Below are 21,319 nucleotides of genomic sequence, written 5' to 3'. Positions count from 1 at the left end.
CCTTTTATTGAGTAGGGTTGTAGAAGTAGTATCCTATACTATCCTTGGGATAACCTACAAACCTATATTTTTCTGATCTAGCATCTAGCTTATGTCTATCAATATTTTTCACATAAATTGGACAACCCCAAATCTTAAGATGCTTAAGATTGGATCTTCTTTCTTTCCATATTTCATATGATGTGCTAGAAACAGATTTAGAAGGCACTTTATTTAAGACATATGCTGTAGCCTCGAGAACATATCCCCAGAAAGATATCGAAAGATCCGTAAAACACATCATGGATCGCACCATATCTAATAAAGTGTGATTCTTTTTTTCTGTGATTTTATTTAATTATGAAGTATAAGGAGGTATCCACTGAGAGAGTATTCTATTTTATTTTAAATAATCGAGAAACTCACTAGACAAGTATTCTCTTCCTCAATCAGATTGAAGAGCTTTAATACTTTTACCAGTTTATTTCTTAACCATTCTTTGATACTCTTTAAATTTATCAAATACTTCAGATTTATATTTCATTAAATACACATATCAAATCTAGACCTATCATTAGTAAACATGATGAAATAAGAGTATCCACCTCTGGCTTGAGTTGATATTGAACCACAAATATCAGTATGTACAAGGTCTAATATGTCACTTGTCCTTTCTCCATATTCAGTAAATAAAGTCTTGATCATTTTTTTCATGAGATAAGATTCACATGTTTCATATAATTCATAATCATAAGGATCAAAGAATTTATATTTGTATCACTTGTTAATTCTTGACTCATTTATATGGCCAAGTTGGCAATGCCAGAGGTATGTGACATTCACATCCTCTCTCTTTCTTTTCTTCATATTATCAATATGAAGTATACTTTATCATTAAGTGATAGAAACAAAAGATCATTCTTAACAAAAATATTTTCATAATATTTGTTAAAAAAATATATAGAATAATCATTATTCTTTACTTTTATTTCAAAACCTTATTCCAATAACAATGGTATAGAAATAATATTTCTAATGACATTAGGGATATAATAATAGGTCTTGAGATCCAAAACTTTTCCCGAAGGCAAATTTAAAATCCTGGTTCTTATGGCTTCGGCCTGAATGGACTCTTCATTAGTACCAAATAGCTCGAAGTCACCTTTATTCAGACTCTTTATTTCTTGTAGACCCTACAACAATTTGTAAAGGTGTGAACCACAGGTAATATCTAATACCCAAGAATCTGAAAATGAAGTACTTAATGATAAGTTAGTTTGTATCATATATAAATCTTTGGTTGTTAGATGTATGTCCTAGAAGCCAATATGGCTGACACATTGTAATAATTCTAAGATACAATTTTATACTTAATATATTGATATAATTAATAAAAGGATAAATTTTTTTTCATTCAAGTGTGATGTGTTTTTGAATCATCTATGAAATTAGTTTCAATACATATTCTCAAGGTGTTGAGAATTAGAGACATATATTTAATTCTTAAATACTCCCGATCATAGGATCATCATGAGGACGGTGATAGATCTAAATAGACTGACACACAAATCACTTCCTTCGAGATAGATAATCTCTGATCTACTATATAGAGATACAGAATGATGAGTGTGGATAATTGTTAGAGAACAACTAGTACTGAGCATGACTGTATGAGAGATCACTTAGATTTCTATTCGATCGTCAGTGATTATCTCAATGTTGTAGTTGTGTGACTGATCCTTTGACTTGAGATGGTACTGCTATTTATAGTGAGGCTGCTGAAGTTTAACTAACATATAAATATGGGTCTCAATTAGCCCTTGTAGTAGATGTTGGCGACAGTTGATCCACTGTAGGAGTAGGGTGCATCAAGATAGGATCTATCAACCTTGATAGAGAGGAGTAGTCCTATGAAATTTGAGAGGTTAAGTCCAAGAGTCTGTGGCCACAGTAGTGCGATTGATGAAAATTTTTTTTTGTAGAAGTCATAACTGGACTTGAGCTAATCAAATCTATCATATGACTGATGATGAGGTTTGACGATTTATCCATGATCTGCCATCTAGTCGGGACTCACGATAGAGAGACTGAATCATATGTTAACTACACCTAGAGGTTCATTTCAGTTCTATTGGATTGCCACTATATATTGCTAGATATCACTGGTGGACTGTGAGAGCTCACTAAGATTATTCTGGATCGATAATCCTTACTGAGTTAGAGTAAAATTATTCCGATCTATTGAAAAAAATTCCAATAATACAATGATAGAGATCATTGTATATCTCACTATCAGATAGAATTGAATCTATGGGATTACACAACAAAGAAATTAGATCTGAAATAAGTAATTGAGCTTATGAAGTATCAATTGGATTTAGAGAAACCCATTGGGTTCATGGTAACCTTGCTAGCACATAGTTAGACCTAATTTCTCTTTTTGTTAGAATTATTTATTTAATAAGATAATTTTAACTTAATTATCTACTAATAACCTACATGAATAAGATTTATGGGACTCCAATTATTGGATGTCTAAGGTTATGGATCATATAAATTAAGGGTGCAAGTCCCTAATTAATTTTCTTGATAGTTATTCTTGGGCGTCACCTTGATTTGATCAAATTGAGCGTATCCATTAATTAGAGAGCTTTTAGATCTCCTATAGGGTGTCTCTTGGGTATGTTTTGAGATATTTAATTATAGGTGCAAGGGCTCCAATTGTTGGCGCCTAAAAGGATTCCTAATGCAAGTTGAATAACTTAAGTCATAAGGATTCCTAATGAAAATAGGACTTGTATTATGAGATTGAATAGGATTCAATCCTTATGCCTATTTAAAGGGACCTCCCTTTAGATCCCCAAAGCATCGAAACCAGCAACCCCACATGCTAAAAGGAAAGTCCCACACTCTCTCTTCCTCTCTCTTTCTCTTCCCTTGGGCATCCCACACCCCCTTTCTCTTGGGACGCGCGTCCCAAGGAGTCCCATGCCCAAAGGCTGTTAGGTGCCTTTTTTTGCTAGTTTTTAGCATCTAGTAGTAGTACATAGCAAGAAAAGAAACTCTAGAGAATAAGAGAAAAAAATGATCAAGGAAAGAGATCAAACGTTGATCGCGATCCAGACTTCGTTCAGATTCAGTAGGCTGAATTTTGGAGAATAAAAATTTAGATTAAAGAAGACTATTCCAGATTGATCCTGAGTGGATACTCACAGAGGTCAGATACTTGTGTAGCTAAGAGAGAATCTCTTCTCTTCTAGATCTAGATTTGAAGAAAAAGATTGCGAAACAGGTATGTGATTTGATCACAATCTGAATTTCAGCATATATCAATTTCAGCATATGAGATAGAACCATGTGGTTTTATATTTTTATGCATACATAATTTTGATTAAAAGTAGTTTGATCTTATTTTTCACTATGATGTTTAGAAAATAAAATTTTTGAAATATATATTAATGCATCAAACTCCAAATTTCAACAGTGGTATCAGAGTCACAGATTTTCATATGCTAAATTTTGATATACATATTTTTGAGAAAGTTTCAACATAAATTTTTTTCTTGATACATGAGATATATAGATAGATCTTCTAATCTAAAATTTAATTTTAGATTTAATTTTAGAATATATAGTTGATATGTAATTGCATGCATAGATCTGAATTTTGATCTAGAAAGAATTCTAGTTCATGTTCATGTGATACATAGATGCACGCATAAAATCTAAAATTTTTATATATTTTGAATTTTGATTTATATATATGATATATGATTTTATATTTAGATCATAAATTTACTTTTAATCTGATCCATGATTAGTATATGAGATATATGATATCATGCTTAGATCTGAAATTTTATTTAGATCTAATTTTACATGCATATATATGATATATGTTTGTGTGTTAAAACCTAAAAATTATTTTTATATTTTAAAACTTACTTTCATGAAATAAATTTTGATCTGAAATATAAATTTAGAATCTAAAATTTATGTTTATGCATGAGGATTTTGGTCATGGGAAAACCATTAATTAGGTCATGTAATAGGTTTGCATTTAAGATTTTTGATTTGATTCATATGGGTCTAATTTGATTAAGTAATTGATCAAATCAAGTTAAATATTGATTAGGGTCAGATCAATTAAGTTAATGATCATATAATTATTGTTGATCAAATTGATTGAATTCCATATGTAGAATCAATTAACCTAAGGACCTAATTTGGCTCGTTGGTTTGAGCCCGATTTGCTTGAGCTAATCAATCCTGATCAATCGACCTATTAGTGTCTAAGATAAGTTAATGAGATATAATTATTTAATTAAGTATGTTAACTGACCTAATCAATTTATTGGTGTCTTAGAAAGGCAACGGAGAGATCCCCACTGATCTCTACTTACCTGATCAATTTGGAAGATTGGATCTTGAATTAGACCGCTTAGCGGTTGGATTTAGCCCATGCCAGTTAAATCGATCATATGATGACTAATTAAATGAGATTTAAATCCAAATCTCTTCGTAAATATTAAGTCTATAGGTCTTCCATCATTATAAATGTGCGGGTGTGCTACTGGCGTTGATTGTTTTCGGCTGGTTACAATGGTTCAATTGCATCGAGAACACGCAACCACTCTATTAGCAAAGAGTTGCTCTAGGGTAAGGATGAGGTTGGGCCCAATAACTGTTAGGTAAGGGACCCAATGATGGTCTTGCACCTGCTTGTGAATGGTGGGTCAGACTTAACTAAGAAGTGTGGACAATAACTGTTAGGTAAGCCCACATGACTTAGAGATCAAGTTGCTGCAACATGCTTCGTGAAGCATCTGGACAAAGAGTTGCCTATGCATCGGTGTGCATGTTACTAATAACTGTTAGGTGAGGTGCATGTCATCGATAGGACCGCAGCATCCATTAGGAATCTTTTATCGCATTAGGGTTTCTATTTCTTTTTCAAAGAGTAGAGGGATCCGAAAAATTAGTGAAAGCCATTGTTTGCATCTTAAAGTCTCTAGAAATAATTAAATATTAAGTATAAAAGTCTAACTTGAATCTCTGCTCTCGCAGTTAAACCACAATGTCAGTCTCAAACCCTTTAGCCTGCATTCTTAAAACCAATTGTTTGATCGGTACCAATTACAAAGATTGGCTCAGAAACCTCAGGATTATTCTGACCTTAGAAAAATTAAGTCATGTTCTCGATCAGGATCCCATAGTGCTATCAAACTGTCCTATTACTGAGCAAAGAGCTGCTTTTGAGAAGTAGACGAATGAAGACAGTTGGGTCAAGTGCTATGTACTGGCGTCCATGTCAAACAAGTTACAAAGCCAGCATAAGCATATGTCCACTGCCTGGGCCATATCACTCACCTACAAGAGTTGTATGGTGAGCAGAGCCATACTGCACGCTTTAAAGTATCTAAGAGACTCTTCAATATGAAGATGAGCAAAGGGCAGTCTGTCTATGAGCACTGTATGACAGTGTTCAAGGACATTGAGGAGCTTGAAAAGCTCGAGCTGGATATGCAAAAGGAATTGCAGATGGATCTGATCCTTCAATCCCTTTATTAGTTCATATAGTTAATTCATTGTAAGTTTTCATATGAACAAACTTGACTGTACTATTCTCAAACTTGTCAACATGTTGGTCACCATGGAGGGTATCTTGAAGAGTTCAAGGGGCACTGTTCTCGTTGTGGAGCGGACTTGTTCTTCCAAGAGAAAGTCTACTAGAAAGACGAAGGTTAAATCTGTGAAGAAGCAGAAGAAAGAGAGCAAGCCGAAGAAGGATGGTCCAAAGGCGGTTGAGGCAAAGGGAAAGTGTTTCCACTATCATGCTGAAGGCCACTGAAAGAGGAACTGTCCAAAATACCTGGAGAGCCTAAAGATCAAAAAGGATGATAAACCTTTCGAAGGTATACTCATAATAGGATCTAACTTTATGGTTTCTTCTACTTCTAGTTGGGTATTAGACTCTGACTCGAGTGCTCATATATGTACCTCAATGCAGGATCTGATAGAAGTAAGAGGTCGAGGGAAGGTGACATGATCCTTCGGATTGGCAATGGAGCAAAAGTTACTGCAGAGGCTGTTGGTACTTACCCTCTTCGATTACCGTTTGATGTTAGAATAGATTTGAAAGATTGTTATTATATTCTTGTAGTTAGTCAAAATTTAATTTTCGTGTCTATGCTAGCACAGAAAGGTTTTAAAATTTATTTCAAAAAATATTTTTATTCCATTTATTTATGAAATAAATTGGTTGCACGAGGTCTTTTAATTGACAGTCTTTATCACTTGCATGCTGATGTGAATGTGAACCTGAATGAGTAAATGTGAGTGTCGTAGGCTAAAAGGGATCTAGAGATGAAAATTAATCAGAAGTACTTGTGGCACCATAGACTAAGTCATATTGAAGAGGACAGGATAAACAGATTGAAAAAGGATGAAATCCTTGGCTCTCTTAACCCAGAGTCGTATCCAGCTTGAGAATCCTGCCTTCGAGGAAAGATGGTCAAGTTATCCTTTGTAGGACATGGGGAGAGGGCCACTAAGTTACTTGCCTTAGTACACACTGACGTGTGTGGGCCATTTGATGTGTAGGCTAGAGGTGGTTATGCCTACTTCATTATCTTTATCGATGATCTGTCTAGGTATAGGTATGTGTGTCTAATGAAACACAAGTCTAAGGCCTTTGAAAAGTTCAAAAAATTCAGGTATGAAGTAGAAAAGCAGACAGACAAACTCGTTAAAATTTTTTGATCTGATCGAGCAGGTGAATACCTTAGTCAGGAATTTTTTGGATATCTTAAGGATAATGGTATAATCTCTCAATGGATGCCTCCTGGAGCTCCTCAGTTCAATGGGATATTAGAAAGGAGGAATAAGATCCTATTGGATATGGTCCGATCTATGATGAGCTTCACTGATCTATCCTTATTTTTTGAGAGACGTGCCTTGTTAACTACCATTTACTTGTTGAATAGAGTTCCATCAAAGTCCGTTCCTACCACACTGTATGAGATATAGTTCAGTATGAAGTCGAGTATGAGTTATCTCAAGATTTGAAGATGTCCGGCCTACGTCAAGAGACAGATGGTGGATAAGTTAGAGGATAGATTTATTATAGCTCGCTTTATAGGATATCCAAAAGAATCTATGGGATACTACTTCTACTTTCTACAAGATCATAATATGATTGTAAGTCAAAATATTGTATTTCTAAAAAAATAATTTATCCAAGTTGGTGACAATAGGAGGTTAGTAGAGCTCGAAGAGAAAGTCTCTGAAAAGTCCAGAGCTATAGATCCTCAGGAACTTGTTGTGAGGAAAATCAGTGCAGGGGTAAAATGATAATTTTAAAACTTTTTCAAAATTACTATTTTACAGTAAAAATTATTAATTAATCTAATTAATTAATAAAAATTTATCCTACACTAGAATCTAAATATGATATATAGCATACATGCATTTAAATTTGAAATTCGAATTTGAACAGTAAACACTTTACTGTAATGTGTTCAAAACACAATACCTTTGTGCGGGTAGTAGATCGTCACAATCTGATCACCGTCGGAAGAGTCTGATCATCGTGATGCAGCCACACAGTGTGTCTGGCCTCTGCGGATCGTCCACACGAAGCTTCCGATCTGATCGACTCCTCACGAGTGCTAGCTCGTTGTAGAGCCCTTTCGACGGTCGATGCTGATCAAACTCCTTCGATCGATGTCTGCCGATTCTTTGGATGCTTCAGATCATCCACAGACATGCTTGAGAGGATGTTGAAGATCTTCCTAAAATTTGGTGGGCTCACAACACTCGTAGCTCACCTTCTCACTTCCCGAACTCCAGGCTGAAACCCTAAAGAACTCACTAAAACCCTGCACACACTTTTTCTTTCTTTTCTTTCTTTTTCTCTCGGAAGGATATAGACCTTCACCTTGCACACAAGGATTCCTCATGCCCAAATTTTCTCTCCAAAAATTTTTTTGCACATGCCCCACTCTTCTCCGCCTTTTAAAACAACGTCAAACATCTAATCCACGTGAGAGGATAAAGATGAGTAATTGCACATTTGAATTCAAATCAAATTTTAAATTCAAATGAAAACCAATTTATCCCTATCCACTAAGGGTGTGAGAAGAGGAGGGCGTGGCTTAATTTGTGCATGAGTGATTTCATGAGAAACATTTTCTCGTGTAATAAATGGGGCATTAAAAGAGGATAAGGTAAAGGAGCTAAGATTGGTTGCTCATTCAAATTCAAACTTTGTTTTGAATTTGAATGGCCAACCAATCATCCTTATCCACTCATATGTCGCATTAAAGTAGGGCGTGAGGAGGGCTTTGCATGAGGAAAAATTCATGAGAACTTCCTTCTTGTGAATTCAAATGGGCACAGTGGAAGTGAGGTGGCGTAGGGAGAATGGGTCAAGGTGGTTTCATTATTTAAACCAACCTAATTGAACCAAATAACTTAGGCCCAATTAGACTAATTTAAACCCAACTTAATTAGGCTTAATTAGGCTCAATAAAATCTTAATCAAATCAAGAATTGATTAAGCCCAACCCCTGATCATATCAGGGACCAAACCATCTCGACGATTAGGTCAACTCTTAACCTAATCGGGTCAAACCCAATTGAATCCAATTCAATTAGACTTGATCCAAAATTAATTACTCAATCAAATTAAGTTAATTAGTGATCAAATCACTAATTAAACCTCTCATAAATATTGAGTCCAAATCTGATGGGTAATTGGGCATCAGAATTCATCGATATGTAACCCTGATCGAAGAGTCCTAAATCAGTGGGACTCTTGACCCCGGGACCCAAAATATGTGAAATTCATGATCAGAGAATCATGATTCTCGATCATAGAATCTCAGACATGAAGGACTCTTCACCAGCTATCAGATCAGATAGGAACTTCTAATGTGTGTAACCCCGCAGGTTCGAACCTAAGCCGGTAGCACAGGAACCAATTCCTGTACTAATCGAAGTGACCATCTAGCAATAGTACCTGATGATCGGATAGGTTGAATGGTCGCAATCGCAACACTCAGAACCTACGTGAATATGGTTACTGTATAATTCATCCTTCTGACCTCTGTGTTTAGGATGACTCAGGGTTAAACTGTCAACCCTGATTAGATCATCCGAATCATGCTCAACTCAAACAGTCCTGTGACTTCTCACAAAGACTACCCTAGTCAAGATTTTGCTAAATTGAAATATGACTGTACACAGCTCCTAAACTGGAGTGGTCAATCCCATCTTGATATACGCACCGACAAGTCAAGCACTGACTACACCCAGCGGCCTTCCGTCATTGAATTAGAAATTTAGGTAGTCCAATGCCTAAGTCCAGTGCCTAAGGTCAGAGGGATATTTATACCCATATTCCATCAGAGTAAATCTTGACAGCAGAAATAGCTCCAGAGTTGGTCACGTTCAGTGCAGATGTACCCTTACATCTCACCTATATGCCATACCAGTGTCTCCACACTCATTGGTTAAGAGGACAACCAACCTATATGGCACACTATGACCTATGCTTGATAAACATTGTCATCTTTGGTAACAATGTATCATTTGGTCGTGAACAGATTTAAGGACTAAACGACAAATCCACCTTTGTCGAGTCTAAATAGTCCTAAGGACTTCACCACAACATAGAAGTTCATTAGAAGATGAAATATTTTGTGATGAAAAATACCAAAATAATTTTTATTAATTCATAATTCATGTACATATACTAAAATGAGCACAACTGTCAACAGACTGACGATTGGCTTTGGGTCACTATTCCCAATAATCTTCCACTTGGCCTAAAGCCAATCGGTGCAGTATCTAATACCCATCTTCGACTTGTAGTCATCGAACTCCTTCACCGCAATGGTTTTAGTGAATGGGTCGGTCAGGTTCTCCTTCCCATCGATCTTCTAAAGGTCGACGTCACTTCGATCCATAATTTCTCGGATGAGATGGTAGCGGCGCAGAATATGCTTCGTCTGCTGGTGTGCCTTCGGTTCCTTCGCTTGAGTAATGGCTCCAGAGCTGTCATAGTAGAGCAGAACTAGACCAACAAGGGAGGGTGCTACTCTGAGCTCGGTGATGAATTTTTTCAGCCACACCGTTTGTTTGGCAGCATCTGATGTAGCAACATACTCCGCCTCGCAAACTGAATCAGCCACTGTATATTGCTTGAAACTCTTCTAGCAAATGGCCCCACCATTAAGGGTAAAAATAAATCTCGACACACTTTTGCTGTCATCATGATCAGACTGGAAACTAGAGTATATAAACCCTATAAGTCTCAAGTCTGATTCACCATAAACAAGCCACTGGTCCTTAGTATTTCTTAAATACTTTAGGATGGTTTTAACAACCTTCCAGTGATTCTCCCCTGGATCAGATTGGTATCTAATCACTACCCCTAGTGAGTATGCCACATCTGCTTGTGTACATATCATGACGTACATGATAGATCCCACTACTGAAGCATATGGAATCCTACCCATACACTCTCTTTCTTGAGGTGTTGTCGGACAATCTCTCTTCGAGAGAGAAATTCCATGGCCTATCGGTAGATAGCTTTTCTTGAAATTCTCCATGCTGAACCTCTTCAGCATAGTATCTATGTACGTAGACTGGGATAAACCAAGCAACCTTTTAGATCTATCCCTATAGATCCTCATCCCTAGGATGTAGAAAGCTTCTCCCAAATCCTTCATAGAGAACTATGACGACAGCCAAATCTTTATTCCCTGTAATGCAGGGACATCATTCCCGATTAAGAGAATATCACCACATACAATACAAAAAATACCACTATTGGACCATTAGCCCACTTATAAATGCAGGGATCTTCTCCGTTCTTAACGAAGTCATACGTCTTGATCATCCTATCAAAACATATGTTCCAACTCCGGGATGCCTGTTTAAGTCCATAAATAGACCTCTGTAGTCTGCACACCTTAGACTCATCAGTGAATGTGAATCCTTCAGGTTGTATCTGTTGGGAATAGAGTCCCAAAGTCAATCGTCAACCTGTTGACGGTTGTGCTCATTTTTATATTTGTACATGAATTATGAATTAATAAAAAATATTTTAGTATTTTTTATCATAAAATATTTTATCTTCTAATGAACTCCTATGTTGTGGTAAAGTTCTTAGGACTATTTAGACTCGACAAAGGAGGATTTATCGTTTAGTTCTTAAATCTGTTCGCGATCAAATGATACGTTGTTACCAAGGACGACAACGTTTATCAAGCATAGGTCGTTGTGTGCCATATAGATTGGTTGTCCTCTTAACCAATGAGTGTGGAGACATTGGTATGGCATACAGGTGAGATGTAAGGGTACATCTGCACTGAACGTGACCGACTCTGGAGCTATTTCTGCTGTCAAGATTTGCTCCGATTGAATATGGGTATAAATATCCCTCCGACCTGAGACCGCCATGATAACTTGCAAGCAACTCACTGCACTTAGGCACTGGACTATCTGAATTTTTAATTCAGTGACGGAAGGCTGCTGGGTGTAGTCAAGTACTTGACTTATCGATGCGTGTGTCAAGATGGGATTGACCACTCCAGTTTAGGAGCTGTGTACAGTCGTGTTTCAATTTAGCAAAACCTTGGCCAGGGTAGTCCTTGTGAGGAATCACAGGACTATTTGAGTTGAGCACAATTCGGATGATCTGATCAGGGTTGACAGTTTAACCCTGAGTCGTTCTAAACATAGGGGTCAAAAAAATGAATTATACAGTAACCATATTCATATAGGTTCTGAGTATTACGATTGTGACTTTTTGACCTATCCGGACGTTGGGTACCATTGCTAGATGGTCACTTCGATTAGTACAAAAATTGGTTCCTGTGCTACCGGCTTAGGTTCGAACCTGTGGGGTCACACACATTAGAGATTCCTATCTGATCTGATGACTGATGTAGAATCCTACATGTTTGGAACTCAGTGATCGAGAATCAGGATTCTCTGATCATGAGTTCCGCACATTATGGGTACCGGGGTCAAGAGTCCCACTGGTTGGGACTTTTCGATCAGGGTTACGTATCGATGAATTTTGATGCCTGATTGCCCATCGGATTTGGACTCAGTATTTATGAGAGGTTTAATTAGTGATTTGATCACTAATTAACTCATTTTGATTGAGTAATTATTTTTGGATCAAGTCCAATTGAATTGGATTCAGTTGGGTTTGACCCGATTAGGTTAAGAGTTGATCTAATCAGGGAGATGGTTTGGTCCCTAATTTGATCAGAGGTTGGGCTTAATCAATTTCTGATTTGATTATGGTTTTATTGAGCCTAATTAAGCCTAATTTAGTTAGGTTTAAATTAGTCTAATTGGACCTAACTTATTTGGTTCAATTAGGTTGGTTTAAATAATTAAACCATCTTGACCCAATCTCCATGCGCCACCTCACTTCCATTGCACCCATTTGAATTCATGAGAAGGAACCTCTCATGAATTTTTTCCTCATGCAAAGCCCTCTCCACACCCCACTTTAATGTGCCAAATGAATAGATAAAGATGATTGGTTGGCCATTCAAATTCAAAATAAAGTTTGAATTTGAATGGGCAATCAATCTTTGCACCTTATCCCTTTTTTTATGCCCCATTTATTACATGAGAAAAGGTTTCTCATGAAATCACTCTATGCACAATTTAAGCCATGCCTCATGTCTTTAGTGGATAAGGGATGAGTTGGTATCCATTTGAATTCAAAATTTGATTTGAATTCAAATGTGCAATTACTCATCTTTATCCTTTCTTTTGGATAAGACGTTTGACGTTGTTATAAAAGGAGGAGAAGAGTGGGGCGTGCAAGAAGAAGATTTTTGGAAAAAAATTCTGGAGTGTGAGAAGTCTTGTGCGTGAGAAGGAAGTCCATATCCTTCCAAGAAAAAAAGAAAGAAAAGAAAGAAAAGTAGGTGCAAGATTTTCGATGAATTTCCTAGAGTTTTAACCTGAGGTTCGAAAAGTGAGAAAGTGAGCTACGAGTGTCGTGAGCCCACAAAATCTTAGAGAGATCTTCAACATCCTCTCAAGCATGTCTGTTGATGATCCAGAGCATCCGAAGAATCGACAGACATCGATCGAAGGAGTTCGATCAGCATCCACCGTCAAAAGGGCTCTATAACGAGCTAGCACTCATGAGGAGTCGATCAGATCGGAAGCTTCATGTGGATGATCCGCAGAGGCCAAACACGCTGTGTGGCTGCATCACGATAATCAGACTCTCCCAACGGTGATCAGATTGCGGCGATCTACTACCCGCACAAAGGTATTGTGTTCTGAACACATTACAATAAAGTGTTTACTGTTCGAATTTGAATTTCAAATTTAAATGAATGCATGCTATATATCACATTTAGATCCTAGTGTAGGATAAATTTATGTTAATTAATTAGATTAATTAATATTTTTCTACTATAAAATTATAATTTTAAAAAAAAATTAAAATTACCATTTTACCCCTGCACTAAATTTTCTCATAGTATCATATACACCTCTTTATCCAGCTCTCCGTTTAGGAAAGCTGTCTTCACATCCATCTGTCAGATTTTATAGTCCAGATGGACAGCTATCGCAAGCATAATCCGAATGGATTTAAGCATTGCCACAGGAGAAAACGTCTCGTCATAGTCTATACCATAACGTTGACGATATCCCTTGGTAACCAGACAGGCTTTATAGGTTTCCACCTTTCCGTCTGTGCCCCTCTTGTTGGGAAATGTGTCCCAAAAAGCCAATCATCGAGCTGTTGACGGTTGAGCAATCAAGTATTGTAATTGATTTGTTAATAAATAAAATATATTTGGCATCTTCATCATAAGCTTTCATCTTCTAATGAACTCCATTGTTATGATGAAGTCCTTAGGACTATTTAAGTTCGATAAAGAGAGGATTTATCGATTAGTCCTTAAAACTGTTCACGACCAAATGATAAGCTGTTAATAAGGACGACAGCTTCTATCGAGCATAGGTCGCTGTAGGCCATATGGGTTGGTTGTCCTCTTAACCAAAGAGTGTGGAGACACTGGTATGGCATACAGGTGAGATGTAAGGGTACATCATCATTGAACGTGACCAACTCCAGAGTATTTTGCTGTCGAGAATGTCTCTGATGGGATATAGGTATAAGTGTCCCTTAGACTTGAGATCGCCTCAGTGACTTGCAAGCAACTCACTGTGCTTTGGTACTGGACTAACTGAATTTTTAATTCAGAGATGGAAGGCTTCTGGGCACAGTCAAGTACTTGCAAAGTCAGAGTGTGATCGAGATGGGATTGACCACTCCAAGAGTTGGAGAAGAATGAGTCGCTGTATTTCAATTTAGCAAAACTTTGGCCAGGGTAATCCATCAGATGGATTTGATATTTTGAAATACAATGTGGACAACCTGATCAGAGTTGACAGTTGAACTCTGGGGTGTCCTATGATCATTTTGGTCAAGGGGATGAATTATATGAAAACTATATCCGCATGGGTTCTAAGGATGTTGTTCTATACATTCGACTTATCCGGTCGTCGGGTACCATTGCTAGATGGTCACTTCGATTGGTAAAAAAATTTATTCCTGTACTACCAGCTTAGGTTCAGACCTATGAGGTCACACACATTAGAGTTCATGATCTGATCGGATGGTTGATCAACGATTAAGAATCGTTCTAGGGTTAAATGATCAATACGATTGACATTTAACCCAGTGCAAGTGTTGCAGGAGGATCGATTAGCAATTCGATTGCTAATTGACTTAATTTGATTAAGCCAATAGGCTGAGATTAAGTCTAATTAAATATAATTTAATTAGATTTAGTTTGGCCTTGATTGGATCAAGTCCAATTGGTTTATTGGATAAGCCAAGTGCAAGGAAAAACTAGTCCTAGTTCAACTAAGACTTGGGTCAATCTAATTTCTAATTTGATTAGAAAATTAAATTAGATTTAAATCTAATTTAATTTGATTAAATTAAATTTTTAATTGGGTTAAGATCTATTTTAATTGGGTTGATCTAATTTTGGTTTGATTTGGTTTGGAAAATCAAATTAAAACAAGTCATGAGATAGAATCCTAGTAAGACTAGGATTCCACCTTGCGCCACATAAGCCTTCCCCACGCCCTCTCTCTTATTCAACGCCAATCTTTACTTATTTTGTGTGACAAAAGCCCTCTCTCAGGTCTCTCCCACGTTCACAAAAGGTCTTCTCTCTTCTTTCTTACATGGAAGGTGGTTTGGATCAAATCAAAAAGGAATGAGTTTGGATTTCGAATTCTATGAGATAGAGTTTTAGAAATCCAAAACTCTTTCAATTTTGTACTGAATTTATTCAAAATTTTTTTGGAATTTTTATGGATTTTAGGGTATACATTGTGCACCCTTTTCTAGTGATCCATGTATGAAAATATGGAGGAGGTGCTCAAGAGTTGGGCGCCCCTTAACTTGCCATGTTTGGGTAAGCCTTGACTAGGTATTTGACTTAGACAAGGACTCTATCATATCTCTCTGTATAAAATGAGTTTCTTGGTGAAATTTTAAGAGAAGACAGAGATTTGAGAGACCTTTGTGTCATCCAAAAATCAAAGAGAAAGACCTTTGGGTTTGGGTTGTGGAGATATAAAAGACACAAGTTAGGGTGTCTAGAGAGAAAAACGTGAAGAAGAAGAGGGTCTTCTTCTAGGGTTTTTTGTTTTCATATCTTTCCTCCCTCCATCTTGAGTTTTCTGAGAGCATCTTAGATCTGAAACTCCTCCTTTTACTTTCTATCTTTGGAAGAGTCCAAATCAAGAAGAAGGAGGCACCTGATCAACCATCAAAGAAGGATCAGCGCAGTACTAGCATACTATGCTGATTTCCTGAAGCAGGACTTCTGATCGAGATTCGTGGGCTCGTGTGGATGACTCCTAGAGGCCAGATGTGTGTGTGGCTTGCAACATCATCCTTAAGCCCGGATCAGCGAGGTTAGAGCATCTAACTTGCAAGGTAATAGATCTGATCTATTATTTAATACATACATTAGATGTGGTATAGAAACATGTTGATATGATCAACATGTAGTTCATGCTATATTTATATATTTTAATTTTTGATTTAATGCTATGTAATAATCATATAATAGGATCTTAGATCTAGGGATTCTCTAATTTTTGAAAATAAATTTTGATTTATTTTAGTCTTCCGCTGTATGATCTTGAAAAAGTTTCAAGATCTAACCCTAAAACCCTAGATCTGGTTCCTTCAATTGGTATCAGAGCGAGGTTCTTTATTACATGATTATTTATACATGCTTAGATTAGATCTAATTTATAATCTGATTATTAAATCTGAAATTAAAATTTTAGATCAATCACGAACTGCAAGGTTGTCCTGCTGTAAGGTTTACCCCTTACAGTGCAAAGGTTGTCCTAGTTTGTGTAGATCTATCTTTAATCATAAATTTGTTAGATATGATCTAGATTAAATTTATAATTTATTAGATTTAAAAGGTATTTAAATCTAAAATAAAATCTCTTTGTTAAATAATTTTTGTGCAAAAAAATCGTTTAAAGTTGAAACTGTTTCAATTACATGAACCTGTTTAGATTAGATCTAAAGTAGTTTCATGTTTATTTCACTTGCATCTTGATTATGAATCAAACATGCAATATGGTTGGTCGAATCATATTGTAAAATTATTTTATAAATATAAAAATTATTTTTTGAAAAGCCAAACCCAACCCTCAGCCCAAAATTAAGAATTAAGAAGTTGTTTGATTAGGTTCTAGGATTGTGAATTGAAGAACCTAAGACACAAATCATAACATATTGGGTTAATGGGTTAGTGGGAATTAGGTCCATTAATTGGGTTAGACCTATGGTTAGATTAAAGATGGACTTAATTAGAGAATTGACTAAATCTAATCAATTGTTATCTTAGATTAGGTCAAAGATTCTCTAGATCAATTACAATAGTTGTAGTTGGTCAAGTCCATGTCTTTAACGAGAACCAAATGGACTTGATTCTTGGCTAAGCGGTCTAGCACAAACTGTTAGGTTGATCTAATCGAAACTAATTAAACTAGTTGGTGTCTAAGGTAAACCAGACTGGTGGTTTTTAATTGGGAGCCCGCTTACCTGGCCATTTCTGATGGTGTCTAAGGCAAGCTTTGGCAGACCCTCCCACTGATCGAACTTACCTGACCTCTTGGTGAAATTATATTTTGATCGGATCACTTGACTATTCGAGCTGACCCATGTCAGCTAGGTAAATCAGTGTGACTGATTTAGGTGCTCCTAGACTAGCCCTGGTCTCCCTTAAGCTGACTTGGTGAAGCCAGTGGGAGGATCATGATAAGCTGGTTCATCTGACTTCATCCTCTATATTATTTAAATCCTCTAAAATTATTAGGTCCTTAAAATGATAAAGTTATAGAGATAACTGAGTCATAGCCTCCCATTAAGGTGTTTGATAATGAGTCCATTAACTCAATAATCATTGCAGACCCAAAGGCCTGGTGCTTGTTGACTAATGAAATTATCACTCATCATATGATGACTTGGAAGTATCTCTCTAATGGTGGTTAGGTGAGCCAACCAAAGTTGGGCTTAATCATTCGTTGGTTAAATACACCAAGTATGATCATGTTAATGGTTGGACCTAACCGGATCCTTACAGTGGAGGCCAAAGCCTACTAATTAGGTTTCTGGGGCAAAATTAAAATTACTAGAAATTGTTTAGAGAAACAATTGGTTATGAACCTACCCTTAGATGTACATGGGTTGACCAACCAAAGTTGGGCTTGTGAGCAGTCTACGTGGATTCTAGTACCTGCTAAGGAATTAGGGTAATTCCTCGAGTTGGAGGTAGAGGCTACCAATTCGAATAAAATAGTGGGAGAAATCTTTTGATTAAAGTCCAAATCCTTAGGTTTAATGAATCAATTACTAATTAGGTTATGGTTTTCTTTTGTGCAGATATGGCCACTTTCCTATCGCTCTGATCATTGTTGGACAATGATAAGTTGGTGGGACCCAACTTCGGTAGCTGGTACCGAAAGTTGAAGATAGTCCTGGAGCATGAACGGATCCTATATGTGATAATGGATCCTGCACCTGAGGAGCCAGCTGTCAATGCACGTGGAACAGTCAGAGACACTTACCAGAAGTGGCTCAGTGACCGGACCACGGTGCGCTGTATCATGCTGGCTGCTATGAGCGACGAGTTCAGTCACAGATTCGAGATGGCTCAGCCAAAGGACATGCTTCAAGTGTTGGAGGATGCCTTTGGCACACCCGATGACGTGGAGAGGCACAAGACTAGTTGTGCCATCTTCAACGCCAAAATGTGGGATGGTGCCTCTGTCACTGATCATGTATTGTATATGATCGAGCTGATGGAATGATTGAGCAAGCTCGGCTTTCCCTTGCATGAGCAGCTTGGAAAAGATGCAATACTGAACTCGCTGCCCAAGTCTTATCTCCCATTCCTCACTCATTATAGAATGACAAAGCTTGAAGTAAACTACCACGGATTACTGGGGTTGCTTCAGAACTTTAAGAAAGATCACCAACTCCATAAGGAGTCGGTGAACTTAGTGGGAGGTTCGTCTTCTGGTTCTCGACCCTTTAAGAAAGGGAAGAAGAACAAGAAGAAGAAAGTAAAGAAGGTGCAAGTTCAGGCTGGGACATCTGTGCAGTGTCAGACCAAAAAGATCAAATCGATAAGAGTCAAGCTGAATGCTTCTTTTGCAAGAAGCGGGGGCACTGGAAGAGGAACTGTCCCTAGTACATTGCCTCCCTAGACCCGAACAGGCAGAGAAAGCAGCAAGTTGTTGCTGGGCAAGGTATTTATATGATAACTCCTTGCAATTTCTCTATTTGTGATATAACTGACTGGGTATTGGATACCGGTAGCCCTTACCATATTTGCAATTCATTGCAGGGGTTGCAGGTCAGTAGGAGATTCGAGCAAGGCGAGAGGTTCTTGAACGTTGGAGATGGAAGATCAGTTCCAGTTCTAGCATTAGAAATCTTGAAACTTGTATTTGAATCCCATATCATTGTTCTTAATGATTGTCATTTCTGTCCCAGTTTCTTTTTAAATGTCATTTCTGTAGGCCTTCTGGCCAAAAATAATTATGAAATTTCAATAAAGAAATAAATTTGTAATATCATTGAGAATGGTGTTACTATTTTTTGTGGACATTTGAACAATGGTGTGTATATGTTATCACAACCTGTTAATGTAGTCTATTCAACTGGCAAGCACCCTAGATTAGATAGTGTGTCAGATATCTACTTATGGCACTGTAGGCTAGGTCATATAAACAAGAACAGAATAAACAGGTTGACTCAAGAGGGAATCCTTGAAGTTAGTGATTGTGAATCACTTCCAACCTGTGAGTCCTGTCTTCTTGGTAAAATGATCAAGTCACCTTTTACTGAAAAAGGTGAGAGAGCTACTGAGCTCTTGGGCCTAATACATACTGATGTATGCGGGCCCATGAGCACCAGTGCTAGAGGTGGATATTTCTACTTCATAACTTTCACGGATGACCTATCCCGATATGGATATATCTATCTGATGAAACATAAGTCGGATTCATTTGAAATGTTCAAACGATTCCGAAGTGAAGTAGAAAAACAAACTGGGAAGAGTATTAAAACTTTTCGATCTGATCGAGGAGGAGAATACCTTTCTAGTGAATTTTTCACATATCTAGGAGAGAATGGAATTCTCTCCCAATGGACTCCTCCAGGAATACCACAGCATAATGGTGTGTCTGAAAGGAGGAATCGGACTCTGTTAGACATGGTCCGATCCATGATGGGTTTTGCTAGCTTGCCGATATCCTTTTGGGGATATGCACTCGAATCGGCCTGTTATCTGTTAAATAGGATTCCAAGTAAGTCTGTAATTAAGACTCCATATGAGATATGGACAGGACGTAAGCCAGTATTTTCATACCTTAGGGTCTGGGGGTGCCCGGCCTATGTCAAACGATTAGTCACAGACAAACTTGGACCTAGGTCTGACAAATGCTCATTCATAGGGTACCCCAAAGAGACAAAAGGATATTTTTTCTACCATGCTGATGAACAAAAGGTGTTCGTCAGCCTTAAGGCAATCTTTTTAGAAAAGGAGTTCCTTGGTGAAGGAACCGTTGCCTCTAAGGTTGAACTTGATGAAGTTCAACAGGTAGAAGGACCGACACCAATAGCTGAACCTGAGTCGGATATGATTAGATCAGATCCGGAGCCCAATATACCTGCACCATTAAGGTGATCTGGTAGAGTACCGTGTCAGCCGGACAGATACTACGGTTTCTTGGTCTGGGACGGTGATCCCATCGAACTTGATGAGAATAATGAGGATCCGATCACCTATATGGATGCAATGCAGAGACCTGATTTCGAGAAATAGCTTGAAGCCATGAAATCCGAAATGGAGTCCATGAAGGTCAACGATGTATGGACATTGGTTGACCCACCTAAAGGGGTTAAACCCATTGGGTGTAAATGGGTCTTCAAAAGGAAGAGGGGCGCAGACGGAAAGGTGGAGACCTATAAAGCCCGTCTGGTCGCCAAGGGGTATCGTCAACGTTATGGTATTGACTATGATGAGACATTTTCTCCTATGGCAATGCTCAAATCCATTCGGATAATGCTTGCAATAGCTGTCCATCTGGATTATGAGATCTGACAGATGGATGTAAAGACAGCTTTCCTGAATGGAGAGCTGACTGAAGAGGTGTATATGATACAACCTGAGAGGTTTACATCCACAGATGAGTCCAAGGTGTGCAAGCTTCAGAGATCCATTTATGGACTGAAGCAAGCTTCTCAGAGTTGGAACATGCGTTTTGATAAAGTGATCAAAACGTATGGCTTCATTAAGAATGGAGAAGAGCCCTGCATCTATAAATGGGCAAATGGTCCAATTGTGGTATTCCTTGTCTTGTACGTAGATGACATTCTCTTAATCGGGAATGACATCCCCGTACTACAGGGAATAAAAGTTTGGTTGTCATCACAGTTCTCCATGAAGGACTTGGGTGAAACATCCTACATCCTAGGGATGAAGATCTATAGAGATAGATCTAAAAGGATGCTTGGGTTATCCCAGTCCATGTACATAGACACTGTGCTGAAGAGGTTCAGCATGGAGAATTTCAAGAAGGGCTATCTACCGATAGGCCATGGAATTTCTCTCTCTAAGAAGGATTGTCCGACAACTCCTGAAGAGAGAGAGCATATGAGTAGAGTCCCATATGCTTCAGTCGTGGGATCTATCATGTACGCCATGACATGTACAAGACCAGATGTGGC

Source organism: Elaeis guineensis, chromosome 12 (assembly GCF_000442705.2).
Source record: "Elaeis guineensis isolate ETL-2024a chromosome 12, EG11, whole genome shotgun sequence".
Taxonomy (NCBI): domain Eukaryota; kingdom Viridiplantae; phylum Streptophyta; class Magnoliopsida; order Arecales; family Arecaceae; genus Elaeis; species Elaeis guineensis.
Note: the sequence above shows the minus strand (reverse complement) of the source record.